Source organism: Atractosteus spatula, chromosome 10, assembly GCF_055471065.1.
Source record: "Atractosteus spatula isolate fAtrSpa1 chromosome 10, fAtrSpa1.hap1, whole genome shotgun sequence".
Taxonomy (NCBI): Eukaryota; Metazoa; Chordata; class Actinopteri; order Semionotiformes; family Lepisosteidae; genus Atractosteus; species Atractosteus spatula.
In genome coordinates, this window is record NC_142715.1 from 24716029 (window position 1) to 24733664 (window position 17636).

Genomic DNA, 17636 nt, shown 5'->3' on the forward strand with positions numbered 1-17636 from the left:
TCGATCCTTTGCGGACTTGTAAAACTGTTCATGATCAGAATAAAAAACGCTCACGCTAATACACAAGCACCCGTGTCTCGCCAAAGCTGACAAATAAACAGACGGACAAGCCGCACTGCACGTGTGAACAGGGGAATGAGCGAGCGAGCGGGGATAGGGCGCCTCCTGCGCTTAAAAGCTTACAGCACCTGGTATTCCCAGGCGGTCTCCCATCCAAGTACTAACCAGGCCCATCCCTGTTTAGCTTCCGAGATCAGACGAGATCAGGCGTGCTCAAGGGGGTGTGGCCGTAAGCGAGAGCAAGGCTCGCTGGCACCCTTCTTATAGAGAGGACAGCTCCGTCACCTCTTTTACGACGCTGCTTTTTTCTTGCTTCCTTCCAATGAGGACGGAGCTGCGGGAGAAAGGGCGCTATAGAGGATCGCTGTGGAGAGCTGCTGCTGTGCTTTGACATCTGAGCTCTGTGGAAAACGATCTCAATACAATTCTGAAAAACGCGACTCCCCGAACGCCAGCCGAACAAGTCTCCACAGCCGAAGCGCTGTGTCTCTTTTCAGCTGGCGATAAACCTTTCCTCGATCCTTTGCGGACTTGTAAAACTGTTCATGATCAGAATAAAAAACGCTCACGCTAATACACAAGCACCCGTGTCTCGCCAAAGCTGACAAATAAACAGACGGACAAGCCGCACTGCACGTGTGAACAGGGGAATGAGCGAGCGAGCGGGGATAGGGCGCCTCCTGCGCTTAAAAGCTTACAGCACCTGGTATTCCCAGGCGGTCTCCCATCCAAGTACTAACCAGGCCCATCCCTGTTTAGCTTCCGAGATCAAACGAGATCAGGCGTGCTCAAGGGGGTGTGGCCGTAAGCGAGAGCAAGGCTCGCTGGCACCCTTCTTATAGAGAGGACAGCTCCGTCACCTCTTTTACGACGCTGCTTTTTTCTTGCTTCCTTCCAATAAGGACGGAGCTGCGGGAGAAAGGGCGCTATAGAGGATCGCTGTGGAGAGCTGCTGCTGTGCTTTGACATCTGAGCTCTATGGAAAACGATCTCAATACAATTCTGAAAAACGCGACTCCCCGAACGCCAGCCGAACAAGTCTCCACAGCCGAAGCGCTGTGTCTCTTTTCAGCTGGCGATAAACCTTTCCTCGATCCTTTGCGGACTTGTAAAACTGTTCATGATCAGAATAAAAAACGCTCACGCTAATACACAAGCACCCGTGTCTCGCCAAAGCTGACAAATAAACAGACGGACAAGCCGCACTGCACGTGTGAACAGGGGAATGAGCGAGCGAGCGGGGATAGGGCGCCTCCTGCGCTTAAAAGCTTACAGCACCTGGTATTCCCAGGCGGTCTCCCATCCAAGTACTAACCAGGCCCATCCCTGTTTAGCTTCCGAGATCAGACGAGATCAGGCGTGCTCAAGGGGGTGTGGCCGTAAGCGAGAGCAAGGCTCGCTGGCACCCTTCTTATAGAGAGGACAGCTCCGTCACCTCTTTTACGACGCTGCTTTTTTTCCCTTGCGTTTTTCTCTTCTTCCCACGTTCTCTCTCTTCACTGCCTTCGTCCCCGCTCTATTTCACTTCAGCCTTTCACTCTTGCTTCCTTCCAATGAGGACGGAGCTGCGGGAGAAAGGGCGCTATAGAGGATCGCTGTGGAGAGCTGCTGCTGTGCTTTGACATCTGAGCTCTGTGGAAAACGATCTCAATACAATTCTGAAAAACGCGACTCCCCGAACGCCAGCCGAACAAGTCTCCACAGCCGAAGCGCTGTGTCTCTTTTCAGCTGGCGATAAACCTTTCCTCGATCCTTTGCGGACTTGTAAAACTGTTCATGATCAGAATAAAAAACGCTCACGCTAATACACAAGCACCCGTGTCTCGCCAAAGCTGACAAATAAACAGACGGACAAGCCGCACTGCACGTGTGAACAGGGGAATGAGCGAGCGAGCGGGGATAGGGCGCCTCCTGCGCTTAAAAGCTTACAGCACCTGGTATTCCCAGGCGGTCTCCCATCCAAGTACTAACCAGGCCCATCCCTGTTTAGCTTCCGAGATCAGACGAGATCAGGCGTGCTCAAGGGGGTGTGGCCGTAAGCGAGAGCAAGGCTCGCTGGCACCCTTCTTATAGAGAGGACAGCTCCGTCACCTCTTTTACGACGCTGCTTTTTTTCCCTTGCGTTTTTCTCTTCTTCCCACGTTCTCTCTCTTCACTGCCTTCGTCCCCGCTCTATTTCACTTCAGCCTTTCACTCTTGCTTCCTTCCAATGAGGACGGAGCTGCGGGAGAAAGGGCGCTATAGAGGATCGCTGTGGAGAGCTGCTGCTGTGCTTTGACATCTGAGCTCTGTGGAAAACGATCTCAATACAATTCTGAAAAACGCGACTCCCCGAACGCCAGCCGAACAAGTCTCCACAGCCGAAGCGCTGTGTCTCTTTTCAGCTGGCGATAAACCTTTCCTCGATCCTTTGCGGACTTGTAAAACTGTTCATGATCAGAATAAAAAACGCTCACGCTAATACACAAGCACCCGTGTCTCGCCAAAGCTGACAAATAAACAGACGGACAAGCCGCACTGCACGTGTGAACAGGGGAATGAGCGAGCGAGCGGGGATAGGGCGCCTCCTGCGCTTAAAAGCTTACAGCACCTGGTATTCCCAGGCGGTCTCCCATCCAAGTACTAACCAGGCCCATCCCTGTTTAGCTTCCGAGATCAGACGAGATCAGGCGTGCTCAAGGGGGTGTGGCCGTAAGCGAGAGCAAGGCTCGCTGGCACCCTTCTTATAGAGAGGACAGCTCCGTCACCTCTTTTACGACGCTGCTTTTTTTCCCTTGCGTTTTTCTCTTCTTCCCACGTTCTCTCTCTTCACTGCCTTCGTCCCCGCTCTATTTCACTTCAGCCTTTCACTCTTGCTTCCTTCCAATGAGGACGGAGCTGCGGGAGAAAGGGCGCTATAGAGGATCGCTGTGGAGAGCTGCTGCTGTGCTTTGACATCTGAGCTCTGTGGAAAACGATCTCAATACAATTCTGAAAAACGCGACTCCCCGAACGCCAGCCGAACAAGTCTCCACAGCCGAAGCGCTGTGTCTCTTTTCAGCTGGCGATAAACCTTTCCTCGATCCTTTGCGGACTTGTAAAACTGTTCATGATCAGAATAAAAAACGCTCACGCTAATACACAAGCACCCGTGTCTCGCCAAAGCTGACAAATAAACAGACGGACAAGCCGCACTGCACGTGTGAACAGGGGAATGAGCGAGCGAGCGGGGATAGGGCGCCTCCTGCGCTTAAAAGCTTACAGCACCTGGTATTCCCAGGCGGTCTCCCATCCAAGTACTAACCAGGCCCATCCCTGTTTAGCTTCCGAGATCAGACGAGATCAGGCGTGCTCAAGGGGGTGTGGCCGTAAGCGAGAGCAAGGCTCGCTGGCACCCTTCTTATAGAGAGGACAGCTCCGTCACCTCTTTTACGACGCTGCTTTTTTTCCCTTGCGTTTTTCTCTTCTTCCCACGTTCTCTCTCTTCACTGCCTTCGTCCCCGCTCTATTTCACTTCAGCCTTTCACTCTTGCTTCCTTCCAATGAGGACGGAGCTGCGGGAGAAAGGGCGCTATAGAGGATCGCTGTGGAGAGCTGCTGCTGTGCTTTGACATCTGAGCTCTGTGGAAAACGATCTCAATACAATTCTGAAAAACGCGACTCCCCGAACGCCAGCCGAACAAGTCTCCACAGCCGAAGCGCTGTGTCTCTTTTCAGCTGGCGATAAACCTTTCCTCGATCCTTTGCGGACTTGTAAAACTGTTCATGATCAGAATAAAAAACGCTCACGCTAATACACAAGCACCCGTGTCTCGCCAAAGCTGACAAATAAACAGACGGACAAGCCGCACTGCACGTGTGAACAGGGGAATGAGCGAGCGAGCGGGGATAGGGCGCCTCCTGCGCTTAAAAGCTTACAGCACCTGGTATTCCCAGGCGGTCTCCCATCCAAGTACTAACCAGGCCCATCCCTGTTTAGCTTCCGAGATCAGACGAGATCAGGCGTGCTCAAGGGGGTGTGGCCGTAAGCGAGAGCAAGGCTCGCTGGCACCCTTCTTATAGAGAGGACAGCTCCGTCACCTCTTTTACGACGCTGCTTTTTTTCCCTTGCGTTTTTCTCTTCTTCCCACGTTCTCTCTCTTCACTGCCTTCGTCCCCGCTCTATTTCACTTCAGCCTTTCACTCTTGCTTCCTTCCAATGAGGACGGAGCTGCGGGAGAAAGGGCGCTATAGAGGATCGCTGTGGAGAGCTGCTGCTGTGCTTTGACATCTGAGCTCTGTGGAAAACGATCTCAATACAATTCTGAAAAACGCGACTCCCCGAACGCCAGCCGAACAAGTCTCCACAGCCGAAGCGCTGTGTCTCTTTTCAGCTGGCGATAAACCTTTCCTCGATCCTTTGCGGACTTGTAAAACTGTTCATGATCAGAATAAAAAACGCTCACGCTAATACACAAGCACCCGTGTCTCGCCAAAGCTGACAAATAAACAGACGGACAAGCCGCACTGCACGTGTGAACAGGGGAATGAGCGAGCGAGCGGGGATAGGGCGCCTCCTGCGCTTAAAAGCTTACAGCACCTGGTATTCCCAGGCGGTCTCCCATCCAAGTACTAACCAGGCCCATCCCTGTTTAGCTTCCGAGATCAGACGAGATCAGGCGTGCTCAAGGGGGTGTGGCCGTAAGCGAGAGCAAGGCTCGCTGGCACCCTTCTTATAGAGAGGACAGCTCCGTCACCTCTTTTACGACGCTGCTTTTTTCTTGCTTCCTTCCAATGAGGACGGAGCTGCGGGAGAAAGGGCGCTATAGAGGATCGCTGTGGAGAGCTGCTGCTGTGCTTTGACATCTGAGCTCTGTGGAAAACGATCTCAATACAATTCTGAAAAACGCGACTCCCCGAACGCCAGCCGAACAAGTCTCCACAGCCGAAGCGCTGTGTCTCTTTTCAGCTGGCGATAAACCTTTCCTCGATCCTTTGCGGACTTGTAAAACTGTTCATGATCAGAATAAAAAACGCTCACGCTAATACACAAGCACCCGTGTCTCGCCAAAGCTGACAAATAAACAGACGGACAAGCCGCACTGCACGTGTGAACAGGGGAATGAGCGAGCGAGCGGGGATAGGGCGCCTCCTGCGCTTAAAAGCTTACAGCACCTGGTATTCCCAGGCGGTCTCCCACCCAAGTACTAACCAGGCCCATCCCTGTTTAGCTTCCGAGATCAGACGAGATCAGGCGTGCTCAAGGGGGTGTGGCCGTAAGCGAGAGCAAGGCTCGCTGGCACCCTTCTTATAGAGAGGACAGCTCCGTCACCTCTTTTACGACGCTGCTTTTTTTCCCTTGCGTTTTTCTCTTCTTCCCACGTTCTCTCTCTTCACTGCCTTCGTCCCCGCTCTATTTCACTTCAGCCTTTCACTCTTGCTTCCTTCCAATGAGGACGGAGCTGCGGGAGAAAGGGCGCTATAGAGGATCGCTGTGGAGAGCTGCTGCTGTGCTTTGACATCTGAGCTCTGTGGAAAACGATCTCAATACAATTCTGAAAAACGCGACTCCCCGAACGCCAGCCGAACAAGTCTCCACAGCCGAAGCGCTGTGTCTCTTTTCAGCTGGCGATAAACCTTTCCTCGATCCTTTGCGGACTTGTAAAACTGTTCATGATCAGAATAAAAAACGCTCACGCTAATACACAAGCACCCGTGTCTCGCCAAAGCTGACAAATAAACAGACGGACAAGCCGCACTGCACGTGTGAACAGGGGAATGAGCGAGCGAGCGGGGATAGGGCGCCTCCTGCGCTTAAAAGCTTACAGCACCTGGTATTCCCAGGCGGTCTCCCATCCAAGTACTAACCAGGCCCATCCCTGTTTAGCTTCCGAGATCAGACGAGATCAGGCGTGCTCAAGGGGGTGTGGCCGTAAGCGAGAGCAAGGCTCGCTGGCACCCTTCTTATAGAGAGGACAGCTCCGTCACCTCTTTTACGACGCTGCTTTTTTTCCCTTGCGTTTTTCTCTTCTTCCCACGTTCTCTCTCTTCACTGCCTTCGTCCCCGCTCTATTTCACTTCAGCCTTTCACTCTTGCTTCCTTCCAATGAGGACGGAGCTGCGGGAGAAAGGGCGCTATAGAGGATCGCTGTGGAGAGCTGCTGCTGTGCTTTGACATCTGAGCTCTGTGGAAAACGATCTCAATACAATTCTGAAAAACGCGACTCCCCGAACGCCAGCCGAACAAGTCTCCACAGCCGAAGCGCTGTGTCTCTTTTCAGCTGGCGATAAACCTTTCCTCGATCCTTTGCGGACTTGTAAAACTGTTCATGATCAGAATAAAAAACGCTCACGCTAATACACAAGCACCCGTGTCTCGCCAAAGCTGACAAATAAACAGACGGACAAGCCGCACTGCACGTGTGAACAGGGGAATGAGCGAGCGAGCGGGGATAGGGCGCCTCCTGCGCTTAAAAGCTTACAGCACCTGGTATTCCCAGGCGGTCTCCCATCCAAGTACTAACCAGGCCCATCCCTGTTTAGCTTCCGAGATCAGACGAGATCAGGTGTGCTCAAGGGGGTGTGGCCGTAAGCGAGAGCAAGGCTCGCTGGCACCCTTCTTATAGAGAGGACAGCTCCGTCACCTCTTTTACGACGCTGCTTTTTTTCCCTTGCGTTTTTCTCTTCTTCCCACGTTCTCTCTCTTCACTGCCTTCGTCCCCGCTCTATTTCACTTCAGCCTTTCACTCTTGCTTCCTTCCAATGAGGACGGAGCTGCGGGAGAAAGGGCGCTATAGAGGATCGCTGTGGAGAGCTGCTGCTGTGCTTTGACATCTGAGCTCTGTGGAAAACGATCTCAATACAATTCTGAAAAACGCGACTCCCCGAACGCCAGCCGAACAAGTCTCCACAGCCGAAGCGCTGTGTCTCTTTTCAGCTGGCGATAAACCTTTCCTCGATCCTTTGCGGACTTGTAAAACTGTTCATGATCAGAATAAAAAACGCTCACGCTAATACACAAGCACCCGTGTCTCGCCAAAGCTGACAAATAAACAGACGGACAAGCCGCACTGCACGTGTGAACAGGGGAATGAGCGAGCGAGCGGGGATAGGGCGCCTCCTGCGCTTAAAAGCTTACAGCACCTGGTATTCCCAGGCGGTCTCCCATCCAAGTACTAACCAGGCCCATCCCTGTTTAGCTTCCGAGATCAGACGAGATCAGGCGTGCTCAAGGGGGTGTGGCCGTAAGCGAGAGCAAGGCTCGCTGGCACCCTTCTTATAGAGAGGACAGCTCCGTCACCTCTTTTACGACGCTGCTTTTTTTCCCTTGCGTTTTTCTCTTCTTCCCACGTTCTCTCTCTTCACTGCCTTCGTCCCCGCTCTATTTCACTTCAGCCTTTCACTCTTGCTTCCTTCCAATGAGGACGGAGCTGCGGGAGAAAGGGCGCTATAGAGGATCGCTGTGGAGAGCTGCTGCTGTGCTTTGACATCTGAGCTCTGTGGAAAACGATCTCAATACAATTCTGAAAAACGCGACTCCCCGAACGCCAGCCGAACAAGTCTCCACAGCCGAAGCGCTGTGTCTCTTTTCAGCTGGCGATAAACCTTTCCTCGATCCTTTGCGGACTTGTAAAACTGTTCATGATCAGAATAAAAAACGCTCACGCTAATACACAAGCACCCGTGTCTCGCCAAAGCTGACAAATAAACAGACGGACAAGCCGCACTGCACGTGTGAACAGGGGAATGAGCGAGCGAGCGGGGATAGGGCGCCTCCTGCGCTTAAAAGCTTACAGCACCTGGTATTCCCAGGCGGTCTCCCATCCAAGTACTAACCAGGCCCATCCCTGTTTAGCTTCCGAGATCAGACGAGATCAGGCGTGCTCAAGGGGGTGTGGCCGTAAGCGAGAGCAAGGCTCGCTGGCACCCTTCTTATAGAGAGGACAGCTCCGTCACCTCTTTTACGACGCTGCTTTTTTTCCCTTGCGTTTTTCTCTTCTTCCCACGTTCTCTCTCTTCACTGCCTTCGTCCCCGCTCTATTTCACTTCAGCCTTTCACTCTTGCTTCCTTCCAATGAGGACGGAGCTGCGGGAGAAAGGGCGCTATAGAGGATCGCTGTGGAGAGCTGCTGCTGTGCTTTGACATCTGAGCTCTGTGGAAAACGATCTCAATACAATTCTGAAAAACGCGACTCCCCGAACGCCAGCCGAACAAGTCTCCACAGCCGAAGCGCTGTGTCTCTTTTCAGCTGGCGATAAACCTTTCCTCGATCCTTTGCGGACTTGTAAAACTGTTCATGATCAGAATAAAAAACGCTCACGCTATTACACAAGCACCCGTGTCTCGCCAAAGCTGACAAATAAACAGACGGACAAGCCGCACTGCACGTGTGAACAGGGGAATGAGCGAGCGAGCGGGGATAGGGCGCCTCCTGCGCTTAAAAGCTTACAGCACCTGGTATTCCCAGGCGGTCTCCCATCCAAGTACTAACCAGGCCCATCCCTGTTTAGCTTCCGAGATCAGACGAGATCAGGCGTGCTCAAGGGGGTGTGGCCGTAAGCGAGAGCAAGGCTCGCTGGCACCCTTCTTATAGAGAGGACAGCTCCGTCACCTCTTTTACGACGCTGCTTTTTTCTTGCTTCCTTCCAATGAGGACGGAGCTGCGGGAGAAAGGGCGCTATAGAGGATCGCTGTGGAGAGCTGCTGCTGTGCTTTGACATCTGAGCTCTGTGGAAAACGATCTCAATACAATTCTGAAAAACGCGACTCCCCGAACGCCAGCCGAACAAGTCTCCACAGCCGAAGCGCTGTGTCTCTTTTCAGCTGGCGATAAACCTTTCCTCGATCCTTTGCGGACTTGTAAAACTGTTCATGATCAGAATAAAAAACGCTCACGCTAATACACAAGCACCCGTGTCTCGCCAAAGCTGACAAATAAACAGACGGACAAGCCGCACTGCACGTGTGAACAGGGGAATGAGCGAGCGAGCGGGGATAGGGCGCCTCCTGCGCTTAAAAGCTTACAGCACCTGGTATTCCCAGGCGGTCTCCCATCCAAGTACTAACCAGGCCCATCCCTGTTTAGCTTCCGAGATCAGACGAGATCAGGCGTGCTCAAGGGGGTGTGGCCGTAAGCGAGAGCAAGGCTCGCTGGCACCCTTCTTATAGAGAGGACAGCTCCGTCACCTCTTTTACGACGCTGCTTTTTTTCCCTTGCGTTTTTCTCTTCTTCCCACGTTCTCTCTCTTCACTGCCTTCGTCCCCGCTCTATTTCACTTCAGCCTTTCACTCTTGCTTCCTTCCAATGAGGACGGAGCTGCGGGAGAAAGGGCGCTATAGAGGATCGCTGTGGAGAGCTGCTGCTGTGCTTTGACATCTGAGCTCTGTGGAAAACGATCTCAATACAATTCTGAAAAACGCGACTCCCCGAACGCCAGCCGAACAAGTCTCCACAGCCGAAGCGCTGTGTCTCTTTTCAGCTGGCGATAAACCTTTCCTCGATCCTTTGCGGACTTGTAAAACTGTTCATGATCAGAATAAAAAACGCTCACGCTAATACACAAGCACCCGTGTCTCGCCAAAGCTGACAAATAAACAGACGGACAAGCCGCACTGCACGTGTGAACAGGGGAATGAGCGAGCGAGCGGGGATAGGGCGCCTCCTGCGCTTAAAAGCTTACAGCACCTGGTATTCCCAGGCGGTCTCCCATCCAAGTACTAACCAGGCCCATCCCTGTTTAGCTTCCGAGATCAGACGAGATCAGGCGTGCTCAAGGGGGTGTGGCCGTAAGCGAGAGCAAGGCTCGCTGGCACCCTTCTTATAGAGAGGACAGCTCCGTCACCTCTTTTACGACGCTGCTTTTTTTCCCTTGCGTTTTTCTCTTCTTCCCACGTTCTCTCTCTTCACTGCCTTCGTCCCCGCTCTATTTCACTTCAGCCTTTCACTCTTGCTTCCTTCCAATGAGGACGGAGCTGCGGGAGAAAGGGCGCTATAGAGGATCGCTGTGGAGAGCTGCTGCTGTGCTTTGACATCTGAGCCCTGTGGAAAACGATCTCAATACAATTCTGAAAAACGCGACTCCCCGAACGCCAGCCGAACAAGTCTCCACAGCCGAAGCGCTGTGTCTCTTTTCAGCTGGCGATAAACCCCACGGGTGCTTGTGTATTAGCGTGAGCGTTTTTTATTCTGATCATGAACAGTTTTACAAGTCCGCAAAGGATCGAGGAAAGGTTTATCGCCAGCTGAAAAGAGACACAGCGCTTCGGCTGTGGAGACTTGTTCGGCTGGCGTTCGGGGAGTCGCGTTTTTCAGAATTGTATTGAGATCGTTTTCCACAGAGCTCAGATGTCAAAGCACAGCAGCAGCTCTCCACAGCGATCCTCTATAGCGCCCTTTCTCCCGCAGCTCCGTCCTCATTGGAAGGAAGCAAGAGTGAAAGGCTGAAGTGAAATAGAGCGGGGACGAAGGCAGTGAAGAGAGAGAACGTGGGAAGAAGAGAAAAACGCAAGGGAAAAAAAGCAGCGTCGTAAAAGAGGTGACGGAGCTGTCCTCTCTATAAGAAGGGTGCCAGCGAGCCTTGCTCTCGCTTACGGCCACACCCCCTTGAGCACGCCTGATCTCGTCTGATCTCGGAAGCTAAACAGGGATGGGCCTGGTTAGTACTTGGATGGGAGACCGCCTGGGAATACCAGGTGCTGTAAGCTTTTAAGCGCAGGAGGCGCCCTATCCCCGCTCGCTCGCTCATTCCCCTGTTCACACGTGCAGTGCGGCTTGTCCGTCTGTTTATTTGTCAGCTTTGGCGAGACACGGGTGCTTGTGTATTAGCGTGAGCGTTTTTTATTCTGATCATGAACAGTTTTACAAGTCCGCAAAGGATCGAGGAAAGGTTTATCGCCAGCTGAAAAGAGACACAGCGCTTCGGCTGTGGAGACTTGTTCGGCTGGCGTTCGGGGAGTCGCGTTTTTCAGAATTGTATTGAGATCGTTTTCCACAGAGCTCAGATGTCAAAGCACAGCAGCAGCTCTCCACAGCGATCCTCTATAGCGCCCTTTCTCCCGCAGCTCCGTCCTCATTGGAAGGAAGCAAGAGTGAAAGGCTGAAGTGAAATAGAGCGGGGACGAAGGCAGTGAAGAGAGAGAACGTGGGAAGAAGAGAAAAACGCAAGGGAAAAAAAGCAGCGTCGTAAAAGAGGTGACGGAGCTGTCCTCTCTATAAGAAGGGTGCCAGCGAGCCTTGCTCTCGCTTACGGCCACACCCCCTTGAGCACGCCTGATCTCGTCTGATCTCGGAAGCTAAACAGGGATGGGCCTGGTTAGTACTTGGATGGGAGACCGCCTGGGAATACCAGGTGCTGTAAGCTTTTAAGCGCAGGAGGCGCCCTATCCCCGCTCGCTCGCTCATTCCCCTGTTCACACGTGCAGTGCGGCTTGTCCGTCTGTTTATTTGTCAGCTTTGGCGAGACACGGGTGCTTGTGTATTAGCGTGAGCGTTTTTTATTCTGATCATGAACAGTTTTACAAGTCCGCAAAGGATCGAGGAAAGGTTTATCGCCAGCTGAAAAGAGACACAGCGCTTCGGCTGTGGAGACTTGTTCGGCTGGCGTTCGGGGAGTCGCGTTTTTCAGAATTGTATTGAGATCGTTTTCCACAGAGCTCAGATGTCAAAGCACAGCAGCAGCTCTCCACAGCGATCCTCTATAGCGCCCTTTCTCCCGCAGCTCCGTCCTCATTGGAAGGAAGCAAGAGTGAAAGGCTGAAGTGAAATAGAGCGGGGACGAAGGCAGTGAAGAGAGAGAACGTGGGAAGAAGAGAAAAACGCAAGGGAAAAAAAGCAGCGTCGTAAAAGAGGTGACGGAGCTGTCCTCTCTATAAGAAGGGTGCCAGCGAGCCTTGCTCTCGCTTACGGCCACACCCCCTTGAGCACGCCTGATCTCGTCTGATCTCGGAAGCTAAACAGGGATGGGCCTGGTTAGTACTTGGATGGGAGACCGCCTGGGAATACCAGGTGCTGTAAGCTTTTAAGCGCAGGAGGCGCCCTATCCCCGCTCGCTCGCTCATTCCCCTGTTCACACGTGCAGTGCGGCTTGTCCGTCTGTTTATTTGTCAGCTTTGGCGAGACACGGGTGCTTGTGTATTAGCGTGAGCGTTTTTTATTCTGATCATGAACAGTTTTACAAGTCCGCAAAGGATCGAGGAAAGGTTTATCGCCAGCTGAAAAGAGACACAGCGCTTCGGCTGTGGAGACTTGTTCGGCTGGCGTTCGGGGAGTCGCGTTTTTCAGAATTGTATTGAGATCGTTTTCCACAGAGCTCAGATGTCAAAGCACAGCAGCAGCTCTCCACAGCGATCCTCTATAGCGCCCTTTCTCCCGCAGCTCCGTCCTCATTGGAAGGAAGCAAGAGTGAAAGGCTGAAGTGAAATAGAGCGGGGACGAAGGCAGTGAAGAGAGAGAACGTGGGAAGAAGAGAAAAACGCAAGGGAAAAAAAGCAGCGTCGTAAAAGAGGTGACGGAGCTGTCCTCTCTATAAGAAGGGTGCCAGCGAGCCTTGCTCTCGCTTACGGCCACACCCCCTTGAGCACGCCTGATCTCGTCTGATCTCGGAAGCTAAACAGGGATGGGCCTGGTTAGTACTTGGATGGGAGACCGCCTGGGAATACCAGGTGCTGTAAGCTTTTAAGCGCAGGAGGCGCCCTATCCCCGCTCGCTCGCTCATTCCCCTGTTCACACGTGCAGTGCGGCTTGTCCGTCTGTTTATTTGTCAGCTTTGGCGAGACACGGGTGCTTGTGTATTAGCGTGAGCGTTTTTTATTCTGATCATGAACAGTTTTACAAGTCCGCAAAGGATCGAGGAAAGGTTTATCGCCAGCTGAAAAGAGACACAGCGCTTCGGCTGTGGAGACTTGTTCGGCTGGCGTTCGGGGAGTCGCGTTTTTCAGAATTGTATTGAGATCGTTTTCCACAGAGCTCAGATGTCAAAGCACAGCAGCAGCTCTCCACAGCGATCCTCTATAGCGCCCTTTCTCCCGCAGCTCCGTCCTCATTGGAAGGAAGCAAGAGTGAAAGGCTGAAGTGAAATAGAGCGGGGACGAAGGCAGTGAAGAGAGAGAACGTGGGAAGAAGAGAAAAACGCAAGGGAAAAAAAGCAGCGTCGTAAAAGAGGTGACGGAGCTGTCCTCTCTATAAGAAGGGTGCCAGCGAGCCTTGCTCTCGCTTACGGCCACACCCCCTTGAGCACGCCTGATCTCGTCTGATCTTGGAAGCTAAACAGGGATGGGCCTGGTTAGTACTTGGATGGGAGACCGCCTGGGAATACCAGGTGCTGTAAGCTTTTAAGCGCAGGAGGCGCCCTATCCCCGCTCGCTCGCTCATTCCCCTGTTCACACGTGCAGTGCGGCTTGTCCGTCTGTTTATTTGTCAGCTTTGGCGAGACACGGGTGCTTGTGTATTAGCGTGAGCGTTTTTTATTCTGATCATGAACAGTTTTACAAGTCCGCAAAGGATCGAGGAAAGGTTTATCGCCAGCTGAAAAGAGACACAGCGCTTCGGCTGTGGAGACTTGTTCGGCTGGCGTTCGGGGAGTCGCGTTTTTCAGAATTGTATTGAGATCGTTTTCCACAGAGCTCAGATGTCAAAGCACAGCAGCAGCTCTCCACAGCGATCCTCTATAGCGCCCTTTCTCCCGCAGCTCCGTCCTCATTGGAAGGAAGCAAGAGTGAAAGGCTGAAGTGAAATAGAGCGGGGACGAAGGCAGTGAAGAGAGAGAACGTGGGAAGAAGAGAAAAACGCAAGGGAAAAAAAGCAGCGTCGTAAAAGAGGTGACGGAGCTGTCCTCTCTATAAGAAGGGTGCCAGCGAGCCTTGCTCTCGCTTACGGCCACACCCCCTTGAGCACGCCTGATCTCGTCTGATCTTGGAAGCTAAACAGGGATGGGCCTGGTTAGTACTTGGATGGGAGACCGCCTGGGAATACCAGGTGCTGTAAGCTTTTAAGCGCAGGAGGCGCCCTATCCCCGCTCGCTCGCTCATTCCCCTGTTCACACGTGCAGTGCGGCTTGTCCGTCTGTTTATTTGTCAGCTTTGGCGAGACACGGGTGCTTGTGTATTAGCGTGAGCGTTTTTTATTCTGATCATGAACAGTTTTACAAGTCCGCAAAGGATCGAGGAAAGGTTTATCGCCAGCTGAAAAGAGACACAGCGCTTCGGCTGTGGAGACTTGTTCGGCTGGCGTTCGGGGAGTCGCGTTTTTCAGAATTGTATTGAGATCGTTTTCCACAGAGCTCAGATGTCAAAGCACAGCAGCAGCTCTCCACAGCGATCCTCTATAGCGCCCTTTCTCCCGCAGCTCCGTCCTCATTGGAAGGAAGCAAGAGTGAAAGGCTGAAGTGAAATAGAGCGGGGACGAAGGCAGTGAAGAGAGAGAACGTGGGAAGAAGAGAAAAACGCAAGGGAAAAAAAGCAGCGTCGTAAAAGAGGTGACGGAGCTGTCCTCTCTATAAGAAGGGTGCCAGCGAGCCTTGCTCTCGCTTACGGCCACACCCCCTTGAGCACGCCTGATCTCGTCTGATCTCGGAAGCCAAACAGGGATGGGCCTGGTTAGTACTTGGATGGGAGACCGCCTGGGAATACCAGGTGCTGTAAGCTTTTAAGCGCAGGAGGCGCCCTATCCCCGCTCGCTCGCTCATTCCCCTGTTCACACGTGCAGTGCGGCTTGTCCGTCTGTTTATTTGTCAGCTTTGGCGAGACACGGGTGCTTGTGTATTAGCGTGAGCGTTTTTTATTCTGATCATGAACAGTTTTACAAGTCCGCAAAGGATCGAGGAAAGGTTTATCGCCAGCTGAAAAGAGACACAGCGCTTCGGCTGTGGAGACTTGTTCGGCTGGCGTTCGGGGAGTCGCGTTTTTCAGAATTGTATTGAGATCGTTTTCCACAGAGCTCAGATGTCAAAGCACAGCAGCAGCTCTCCACAGCGATCCTCTATAGCGCCCTTTCTCCCGCAGCTCCGTCCTCATTGGAAGGAAGCAAGAGTGAAAGGCTGAAGTGAAATAGAGCGGGGACGAAGGCAGTGAAGAGAGAGAACGTGGGAAGAAGAGAAAAACGCAAGGGAAAAAAAGCAGCGTCGTAAAAGAGGTGACGGAGCTGTCCTCTCTATAAGAAGGGTGCCAGCGAGCCTTGCTCTCGCTTACGGCCACACCCCCTTGAGCACGCCTGATCTCGTCTGATCTCGGAAGCTAAACAGGGATGGGCCTGGTTAGTACTTGGATGGGAGACCGCCTGGGAATACCAGGTGCTGTAAGCTTTTAAGCGCAGGAGGCGCCCTATCCCCGCTCGCTCGCTCATTCCCCTGTTCACACGTGCAGTGCGGCTTGTCCGTCTGTTTATTTGTCAGCTTTGGCGAGACACGGGTGCTTGTGTATTAGCGTGAGCGTTTTTTATTCTGATCATGAACAGTTTTACAAGTCCGCAAAGGATCGAGGAAAGGTTTATCGCCAGCTGAAAAGAGACACAGCGCTTCGGCTGTGGAGACTTGTTCGGCTGGCGTTCGGGGAGTCGCGTTTTTCAGAATTGTATTGAGATCGTTTTCCACAGAGCTCAGATGTCAAAGCACAGCAGCAGCTCTCCACAGCGATCCTCTATAGCGCCCTTTCTCCCGCAGCTCCGTCCTCATTGGAAGGAAGCAAGAGTGAAAGGCTGAAGTGAAATAGAGCGGGGACGAAGGCAGTGAAGAGAGAGAACGTGGGAAGAAGAGAAAAACGCAAGGGAAAAAAAGCAGCGTCGTAAAAGAGGTGACGGAGCTGTCCTCTCTATAAGAAGGGTGCCAGCGAGCCTTGCTCTCGCTTACGGCCACACCCCCTTGAGCACGCCTGATCTCGTCTGATCTTGGAAGCTAAACAGGGATGGGCCTGGTTAGTACTTGGATGGGAGACCGCCTGGGAATACCAGGTGCTGTAAGCTTTTAAGCGCAGGAGGCGCCCTATCCCCGCTCGCTCGCTCATTCCCCTGTTCACACGTGCAGTGCGGCTTGTCCGTCTGTTTATTTGTCAGCTTTGGCGAGACACGGGTGCTTGTGTATTAGCGTGAGCGTTTTTTATTCTGATCATGAACAGTTTTACAAGTCCGCAAAGGATCGAGGAAAGGTTTATCGCCAGCTGAAAAGAGACACAGCGCTTCGGCTGTGGAGACTTGTTCGGCTGGCGTTCGGGGAGTCGCGTTTTTCAGAATTGTATTGAGATCGTTTTCCACAGAGCTCAGATGTCAAAGCACAGCAGCAGCTCTCCACAGCGATCCTCTATAGCGCCCTTTCTCCCGCAGCTCCGTCCTCATTGGAAGGAAGCAAGAGTGAAAGGCTGAAGTGAAATAGAGCGGGGACGAAGGCAGTGAAGAGAGAGAACGTGGGAAGAAGAGAAAAACGCAAGGGAAAAAAAGCAGCGTCGTAAAAGAGGTGACGGAGCTGTCCTCTCTATAAGAAGGGTGCCAGCGAGCCTTGCTCTCGCTTACGGCCACACCCCCTTGAGCACGCCTGATCTCGTCTGATCTTGGAAGCTAAACAGGGATGGGCCTGGTTAGTACTTGGATGGGAGACCGCCTGGGAATACCAGGTGCTGTAAGCTTTTAAGCGCAGGAGGCGCCCTATCCCCGCTCGCTCGCTCATTCCCCTGTTCACACGTGCAGTGCGGCTTGTCCGTCTGTTTATTTGTCAGCTTTGGCGAGACACGGGTGCTTGTGTATTAGCGTGAGCGTTTTTTATTCTGATCATGAACAGTTTTACAAGTCCGCAAAGGATCGAGGAAAGGTTTATCGCCAGCTGAAAAGAGACACAGCGCTTCGGCTGTGGAGACTTGTTCGGCTGGCGTTCGGGGAGTCGCGTTTTTCAGAATTGTATTGAGATCGTTTTCCACAGAGCTCAGATGTCAAAGCACAGCAGCAGCTCTCCACAGCGATCCTCTATAGCGCCCTTTCTCCCGCAGCTCCGTCCTCATTGGAAGGAAGCAAGAGTGAAAGGCTGAAGTGAAATAGAGCGGGGACGAAGGCAGTGAAGAGAGAGAACGTGGGAAGAAGAGAAAAACGCAAGGGAAAAAAAGCAGCGTCGTAAAAGAGGTGACGGAGCTGTCCTCTCTATAAGAAGGGTGCCAGCGAGCCTTGCTCTCGCTTACGGCCACACCCCCTTGAGCACGCCTGATCTCGTCTGATCTCGGAAGCCAAACAGGGATGGGCCTGGTTAGTACTTGGATGGGAGACCGCCTGGGAATACCAGGTGCTGTAAGCTTTTAAGCGCAGGAGGCGCCCTATCCCCGCTCGCTCGCTCATTCCCCTGTTCACACGTGCAGTGCGGCTTGTCCGTCTGTTTATTTGTCAGCTTTGGCGAGACACGGGTGCTTGTGTATTAGCGTGAGCGTTTTTTATTCTGATCATGAACAGTTTTACAAGTCCGCAAAGGATCGAGGAAAGGTTTATCGCCAGCTGAAAAGAGACACAGCGCTTCGGCTGTGGAGACTTGTTCGGCTGGCGTTCGGGGAGTCGCGTTTTTCAGAATTGTATTGAGATCGTTTTCCACAGAGCTCAGATGTCAAAGCACAGCAGCAGCTCTCCACAGCGATCCTCTATAGCGCCCTTTCTCCC

The 17636-nt window shown here is 52.7% G+C and overlaps 1 protein-coding gene, 23 non-coding genes and 4 pseudogenes across 24 annotated transcripts in view; 11 read left to right on the top strand and 17 right to left on the bottom strand.

Annotated features, from left to right (window-relative positions):
* LOC148826073 (uncharacterized) overlaps window positions 1-17636 on the bottom strand; it is a 588722-nt gene that overhangs the window by 357994 nt on the left and 213092 nt on the right. The window lies entirely within an intron of this gene.
* On the bottom strand, window positions 177-295 carry LOC148826287 (5S ribosomal RNA). The gene has a single exon (XR_016093566.1). It is a non-coding gene; the product is annotated as a 5S ribosomal RNA (ribosomal RNA).
* Window positions 752-870, bottom strand: LOC148826288 (5S ribosomal RNA). The gene has a single exon (XR_016092835.1). It is a non-coding gene; the product is annotated as a 5S ribosomal RNA (ribosomal RNA).
* Window positions 1327-1445, bottom strand: LOC148826289 (5S ribosomal RNA). Its single transcript, XR_016093567.1, has one exon. It is a non-coding gene; the product is annotated as a 5S ribosomal RNA (ribosomal RNA).
* LOC148826290 (5S ribosomal RNA) lies at window positions 1983-2101 on the bottom strand. Its single transcript, XR_016093568.1, has one exon. It is a non-coding gene; the product is annotated as a 5S ribosomal RNA (ribosomal RNA).
* Window positions 2639-2757, bottom strand: LOC148826291 (5S ribosomal RNA). The gene has a single exon (XR_016093569.1). It is a non-coding gene; the product is annotated as a 5S ribosomal RNA (ribosomal RNA).
* Window positions 3295-3413, bottom strand: LOC148826292 (5S ribosomal RNA). Its single transcript, XR_016093570.1, has one exon. It is a non-coding gene; the product is annotated as a 5S ribosomal RNA (ribosomal RNA).
* Window positions 3951-4069, bottom strand: LOC148826293 (5S ribosomal RNA). Its single transcript, XR_016093572.1, has one exon. It is a non-coding gene; the product is annotated as a 5S ribosomal RNA (ribosomal RNA).
* On the bottom strand, window positions 4607-4725 carry LOC148826294 (5S ribosomal RNA). Its single transcript, XR_016093573.1, has one exon. It is a non-coding gene; the product is annotated as a 5S ribosomal RNA (ribosomal RNA).
* Window positions 5182-5300, bottom strand: LOC148826295 (5S ribosomal RNA). The gene has a single exon (XR_016093330.1). It is a non-coding gene; the product is annotated as a 5S ribosomal RNA (ribosomal RNA).
* Window positions 5838-5956, bottom strand: LOC148826296 (5S ribosomal RNA). Its single transcript, XR_016093574.1, has one exon. It is a non-coding gene; the product is annotated as a 5S ribosomal RNA (ribosomal RNA).
* LOC148826297 (5S ribosomal RNA) lies at window positions 6494-6612 on the bottom strand. The gene has a single exon (XR_016093096.1). It is a non-coding gene; the product is annotated as a 5S ribosomal RNA (ribosomal RNA).
* LOC148826298 (5S ribosomal RNA) lies at window positions 7150-7268 on the bottom strand. The gene has a single exon (XR_016093576.1). It is a non-coding gene; the product is annotated as a 5S ribosomal RNA (ribosomal RNA).
* Window positions 7806-7924, bottom strand: LOC148826299 (5S ribosomal RNA). The gene has a single exon (XR_016093577.1). It is a non-coding gene; the product is annotated as a 5S ribosomal RNA (ribosomal RNA).
* On the bottom strand, window positions 8462-8580 carry LOC148826300 (5S ribosomal RNA). The gene has a single exon (XR_016093579.1). It is a non-coding gene; the product is annotated as a 5S ribosomal RNA (ribosomal RNA).
* LOC148826301 (5S ribosomal RNA) lies at window positions 9037-9155 on the bottom strand. Its single transcript, XR_016093580.1, has one exon. It is a non-coding gene; the product is annotated as a 5S ribosomal RNA (ribosomal RNA).
* On the bottom strand, window positions 9693-9811 carry LOC148826302 (5S ribosomal RNA). Its single transcript, XR_016093581.1, has one exon. It is a non-coding gene; the product is annotated as a 5S ribosomal RNA (ribosomal RNA).
* LOC148826303 (5S ribosomal RNA) lies at window positions 10605-10723 on the top strand. The gene has a single exon (XR_016093582.1). It is a non-coding gene; the product is annotated as a 5S ribosomal RNA (ribosomal RNA).
* Window positions 11261-11379, top strand: LOC148826304 (5S ribosomal RNA). Its single transcript, XR_016093583.1, has one exon. It is a non-coding gene; the product is annotated as a 5S ribosomal RNA (ribosomal RNA).
* LOC148826305 (5S ribosomal RNA) lies at window positions 11917-12035 on the top strand. Its single transcript, XR_016093585.1, has one exon. It is a non-coding gene; the product is annotated as a 5S ribosomal RNA (ribosomal RNA).
* On the top strand, window positions 12573-12691 carry LOC148826306 (5S ribosomal RNA). The gene has a single exon (XR_016093587.1). It is a non-coding gene; the product is annotated as a 5S ribosomal RNA (ribosomal RNA).
* On the top strand, window positions 13229-13347 carry LOC148826307 (5S ribosomal RNA; annotated as a pseudogene).
* On the top strand, window positions 13885-14003 carry LOC148826308 (5S ribosomal RNA; annotated as a pseudogene).
* Window positions 14541-14659, top strand: LOC148826309 (5S ribosomal RNA). Its single transcript, XR_016092953.1, has one exon. It is a non-coding gene; the product is annotated as a 5S ribosomal RNA (ribosomal RNA).
* Window positions 15197-15315, top strand: LOC148826310 (5S ribosomal RNA). Its single transcript, XR_016093588.1, has one exon. It is a non-coding gene; the product is annotated as a 5S ribosomal RNA (ribosomal RNA).
* On the top strand, window positions 15853-15971 carry LOC148826311 (5S ribosomal RNA; annotated as a pseudogene).
* LOC148826312 (5S ribosomal RNA) lies at window positions 16509-16627 on the top strand (annotated as a pseudogene).
* LOC148826313 (5S ribosomal RNA) lies at window positions 17165-17283 on the top strand. The gene has a single exon (XR_016092954.1). It is a non-coding gene; the product is annotated as a 5S ribosomal RNA (ribosomal RNA).